The sequence below is a fragment of the Poecilia latipinna genome, unplaced genomic scaffold, assembly GCF_001443285.1.
Source record: "Poecilia latipinna isolate Pla-1442-1.1 unplaced genomic scaffold, P_latipinna-1.0 Scaffold163, whole genome shotgun sequence".
NCBI lineage: Eukaryota > Metazoa > Chordata > Actinopteri > Cyprinodontiformes > Poeciliidae > Poecilia > Poecilia latipinna.
The window spans coordinates 403,199-409,037 of NW_015112779.1; the positions used below are offsets into that span (position 1 = coordinate 403,199).

Here is a 5,839-nt window from a genome sequence, read left to right on the forward strand (position 1 = left end):
AAAAGTGATATGTAAGCAGAAAAAAAAAAAAAGAAACCCCGGTCGAGAACGCGCCGCCGCTTCGCCGTGGCGCTACTTTTCTGCCTCTGCGTGCCACGAGCAAGCCTCATTACCTTCAAAGAGCATTTTCAAACAGCGTTTCGGGACGCTTGCCAACATTTCTCTTTCCTCTGGAATTTTTCAAAACAATTTGGTTTGCTATCTTTATTTTTGTGATTTGAGCTCTGAATAATTAATGTTCGCTCTTCTTTGCCACATCAAGCGTGCCCACCCTCTCCTTCTCTGTTAGCTTGATTGAGAGAAAGGCGATAAATATAAAGATATCATTGTACACAGGTGCAACGTTCAAGGATGAGGACTGCGCGTAATTACCAATAAAGGGCAAGTCATTAGCCCCAAGCGGTCACAAGTGCAAGAAATAACATATTGAGTGTCATTGACCGGATTAATCAATTTTACAGCTTCTTGCTTGTTTTTTTTTGTTTTGTTTTTATTTGGTTTTGTAGGTTGGGTGTTTTAGGATCCCTTAGCTGCAGGACAGAATGAAGCATTCAGCACATTTTTGCAGATACATAAAAGTCCCGGGGTTATGCCTCTCAGTGGAGTTTAAAATGAGCAGCGAGGCGGATGCTTCAGAAAAAATGAGAAAAAAAAAATGGAGTCAGAGTTAAAGATGAAACCAGACGGAACTCGGTTTGTTAGAAGACTTGCTTGCAAGAGATCAGTTTGCAAAAGCAAAAACTGCACCGTGTCTGCTTCGTTACATGTGGAGAATGTGAAGTCATGGGGGAAAACGAAGAGAGACCCAAAGACTGAATGGTTTCACAACCACGTCTGGGAAAAATAACGCCAGAGTAGTTTTCTGTTTGACTTCATCAGTTTCTTGTTGTTGATTTTGTCATTTTTGGCCTAGAGTATTTTCAACATGGCTTCAGTGAGGTCTGCAGGCACTCAGCTCACATACATTTCACTTATGAAGTTCTGCACTTTGGGTCATTGCAACCATTTGATCACTTTCTTTTTGAGGCTATTAGGATGTAGATTTGCGTGCATGTTTAAGAATTTTTTCTTGTTAACCCTCCTGCTGTCTAATGTACCGCAACGTATTCTTGGAAATTTGTGAGTTTTAAAAGTGGAAAATCTGCTGGAAAAAAAATAATAATTTTGCCAAGAATTTTTGAATTTTCAAGAAAATATCTTGAAAAAGTAAAAAAAAAAAAAAAGACTTTCGAAATGAAAAAAAAATTGCATGTTTTTGTGGAGAAAATTTCTAAGATTAAATTAAACTTATACTTTAATTTTTCTAGCAAATTCTCCACTTCCCCGACCCTACATGTGTTGCTATGAGGGTTTTATTTTTGTGTCTTTGAATTACATTTTGTGGTTTCAAAGTCATATTTTCACCATATTTGTAAAAAAATAAAATAAATTAAAAAATCTTACATAAGTAAGTACGATGTAACTTGAATAAAATAAATTGCATGTCATAATTTAAAAACAAAGTGTTATTTATATATTAATGAATGTTACAGCCCCAAAACAAAAAACAAAAAAAATAATGAGTTTGGCAATTAAAAAATGTAACAAACATAGTTATTAGAAAATATAACATCTGTGGTCAATGCTAGTTTAGAAAGTCTCAAAATTAAAGATTAGAAAAAATATATAAAAAATATAACTGACACTTTTAGCGGCATCCTACTGTGGAAATTCAATGCAATTAAACCATGAAAGCGTTTCAAAACGGCTAAAACAAGTATATTATATCTATATTTAAAAACATCACTTGGTTCCTCTTCATTTTTTTAGTAATGTCATTGCAAAAGGTCCAAAGAGTCACTAGCAAACATCCAACAACAAAGTGCTCACATTTGCTGATGATGTAAATCTGGAGCCCCTTGTCATTTCCTTATTTCTTTCTACACTCTGCTTTTATGTTCACTGTACAGGCCTTCATTATGAAGCTCCTTTCCAGCCACTGTATTTGTGTTTTCCCTGCCTGCACACATACAGCAGGGTGGACAGAGGGGATTTGTGAGTCTGGTGGATTGACGTGATGAGCTCTGGAACTCATCCTGGTGCCTCTAGACTGATGGCTGCCCTGCAGGCACGGCTCACCTGGTCGCCCCCCCACCGGGGCCCCCAGCGACCCTTCACCTCTCCCACAGTAAAATCAAAGCCCTGTGATCCGTTTCACTCTGTGGGAAAACCTGCAAACGGATCCAGCATCGTCACATTTTAAAATGTGGAACTTTGCTCCAATCAGAGATGATTGATGTAATCGAAACGAGGGAAGAGTCAGAAACCGTCAGACCTGAATTCAATGTGGATCAACCGCTGAGGCAGACGGCATGCTTTCCAGGCAGACGTGACGTGAACCGCGGAAGGGTCTCCTCCGTAGCCGTACTCTTGCACGTCTCTTGGGGAGGTTTCTCCTCGCAGGAGAGACTTTTCCATTTGCGAAATATATTTACTCAGCTGCGGTGTGGAGTCTGACGGTCTGAGCCATAAAATTCAATGGGGTGAAGATTACGGGCCTTGAACGACGCCGTGAAATATGAATTAAGTCAGCCGTTAATAGACTTGCAAAGGGACGGTTTAAGCTGTACTTGGGCAAATTGGGAAACAAATGTATTCTGCACGCTTTAACGGTAGGGAAAAGGAAAAAAAAGAAAAAAACCGCAGCGCTCTGCTTGCCAGGTTGCTGTCGTCAGCAACCAGACAGATGCTCTTATCTGTTTGTTCTTCCTGCATTCCCGGTCAAGTGTTTGAGGTCAAGCATGTTGACCCCCGTCCTGCAGCTCAGCAGCCACCGGTGATGGACCGCTATCTGATAGATGTGGACTACACATCCCTTCTCCTGCTCTGCGTCTCTCTTAAGCTCTCTATCTCCAGCTGAGATGAAGAGAGCTGCCTGGCATCCCCAGAGGACGGAATCAAAGTTGACCCCGCTACGGCCAGACACAGAGGGGAAGGGAGGCAGGGGAGACACAAAGGGAGGGCCCGAAGCGGCTTCCAGGTTCAAAGGCCTTTATCACCTCCAGAAGCTGACCACTGTCACCTCCAGTAGAGCCGACTGCCTTTGATTGTCTCCTTGTTCCCTTGTATCTACCAGGGGTTATCCGCCTCCGCTGATGCATGCTACAGGCTGTTAGCTTTGATAGTGGGGCTCTGAAGAGGGGAAGCGGCAGATGTCGTGTCTGACAAATCGTGCCCAAACAGTCGGGCTCCTTCCAAAATTTTTTCCCCGTTTGGTGAAGTTTTCATTTCTTTTAAAGTGGTGGATGACGAAACAAAACAAAAAAGATCTAGTAAGACTGGCACACGTTTTGGTCTTAGGCCTCTGAGGGACATTTAAAAAAAGTCCACTTGTATGGCAGTAAGGCTGCATGCACACCAGCCCTGTTTAGTTTAATCAAATTCCAGTTTGTTTGCCTGAAAAGTCTGGTTTGTTTGGGGAAAGAGCTGAAATCTGATGTGGACCAAAGAAACTGAACTCTGGTTCGCCTAAAAACTTACAAATAGGTTTGGCTAAAGTGAACTCTGTGTATGTGGATGCAAGTGGACTGGAGATGGCTGCAAAAGCAGGAAGTGGAGTGTAGTGCAGGGCATTCTGGGTAAGTACAACCAAAACAAACATGGGAGTGTAGCGATATCAGGAGACATGGCTTATGGGTTTATACCTGTGACAAACAAGAAATCATATAACGGCTAAAATCGGATGCTACTCAATTTTTGCTTACATTTTGTGAAGAAGGAAGTTGCACTCAGCATCTTCAGAGGTTTGTGTGTCATCTTCTTCAGTAGTTCTTGGTGCAGCGCCCCCACAGGTGAGGAGGTTAACATGTTTTTCAAACAGTTTGGTTCATTTGACACAATGAAATGTGAACGCAAACCACACAAGCTGAAAATATGACAAATGTTGCAATTTTAGACCCCAATTGAATCATAAGTGAAAACATCCTTAATCTCAGAGATTCATTGGACACCGGTGAACAGAAGATGAAAGATGAAATTCTTGTGCTACATGCAAAATGCTGAGAAAAGCAAACTAAGAGATTGGCATTAACTAAGATAGTTATTTTTCCACAGCTCAGGTGAAATAATCTGTTGGCAGAAAAACTATTAGGATGGATGGAACCTTGGAAGAAAATTTGTTAGAGGCTATAAAAATCTTAAGACTGGTTCACTGAGCAAAGAAAGTAGCTAATTCAGTATTTAAAAAATGAGTTAATTTGTAACAATCAATTTAAGTTTATCCAAGCAAATATATTTATGTTAAACAAACATAAATAAAGTAAGTCTGACAAACTTCATTTGATTACATGTGAGAAATGAAGTCAGCGTTTTTAACATCCCATCTTAAAAATAGCTACAATGGTTAAAAGGTAGAGCTGCATTTTAGTCACTTTATGGCCTAGTTAAAGTTCAGAAGTAGATCCAATTAAGAATTAGGAACTCTGAAAAATCTCCAGATGTTAAAAAGCTCATAGATTGACCTCGAATTATGTCTGCCTGTAATTGCAGCATAAGGTGGTTTAAAATAAGTATTAGCTGTTTGTGATGAATACTAATGAATGCTGCACTTTTCAGATTTTAAGATTAACAAATTCCGAGCTAAATCAATTGATAAATACAACCAGCTGTGCTGATCTGATCACATAAACCCTAAAAACATCCAAAGAGCAAGAAACACTTTTCTCAGGATGCTGTTTGCTGCCTCTGCATTCACTTTCCACTTGATTAACTCCGTCCTCCCTGTGAGCGCCGCCATCAACGTCCTTCTTCTTCACCTGTCGTTTTGGGTCTTTTTACAGATTTTACTGAAATTTGCTGACACTGCCAATTTATATTTTTTTCGTCAGCCTTCGACTGAAACCCCATGTAAATCAAGTTAATGGCAGCAGGCTCCGATGGCATCGTTTTTTTTCTTTTTTTTCTTTCTTCCCTCTGACAGCGTATCGCGTTGCAGGGGAGACACATGGAATGTATTCCGAGGGTGTCGGAGGAGGGCAACGCACCTCATTGGCTTTCCTGTGATGTCCTCGACCGCTTTGAAGATGTCCTCCAGCTCCGTTCACCTTTGAATTCTTATCACGGCCCAATAGATCAGTAGTGAAATATACCCTCAAAAGTTATGAATTCATGAATTTTACACAGGAATATCTCTCACCAAGTCGGCATCACCAAGGGTAAAGTTTTCCTGCTCTAAGGGTAAAGTTGCAGGCTTGTAAAATAAATAAATAAATAAATAAGAATAAAAAAAAGAGAAGTAGACAGCAGAGTTGGTATTCAAAGCTAACACCTGGATCATGCTACATGGAATTAACTTCATGTGAGGGATCGCCTGTGCTTATTTCATAGAAAGGTCACCTTTTTATGAGGCTGATAAAGGTGGAAATCACACAGCATGGGAGGAAAAACGATGTACTACACTGCTTACGCTGTGCATCTTTAAAGGCTTGCAAAAAAAAAAAAAATGTTCACACCCCTTGATCTATTTCACGGTTTGCTACGTCTTAAGGACAAACTTTTTGTCTGCACTTAAAGTAGTTCTAAATTAAGCTGAGGTAGACAGACTGCTAATATTTAATTAGTGATGTTCGCAGATGCTCTTCATCCAGTCCATTTGTGTAATTTGTTTACCTTTTATTTATTTATTTTTCTTTGCTTATTTTGTCCCAATGTGGGATATTTGCTTTTACTGTTCATAAATCGGACTTTTTAAATAAAGTTCAGTGAGTTAATTTAGTCACATTTGTTTATTTAATCTAATGGGAAAAAAAAGTAAACCTTACAATTATGTAACCCAGTTATCCCAGCTGGTTCCACTAAAGAC

General features: G+C 39.9%; 1 long non-coding RNA gene across 1 annotated transcript; it reads right to left on the bottom strand.

Annotated features, from left to right (window-relative positions):
- Positions 1 to 4,860: 4,860 nt before the first annotated feature.
- On the bottom strand, positions 4,861 to 5,226 carry LOC106945831 (uncharacterized). The gene is made up of 2 exons (XR_001424641.1): positions 5,174 to 5,226; positions 4,861 to 5,090 (listed from the first exon to the last, which is right to left on the bottom strand). It is a non-coding gene; the product is annotated as an uncharacterized LOC106945831 (long non-coding RNA).
- Between the last annotated feature and the right edge of the window lie 613 nt (positions 5,227 to 5,839).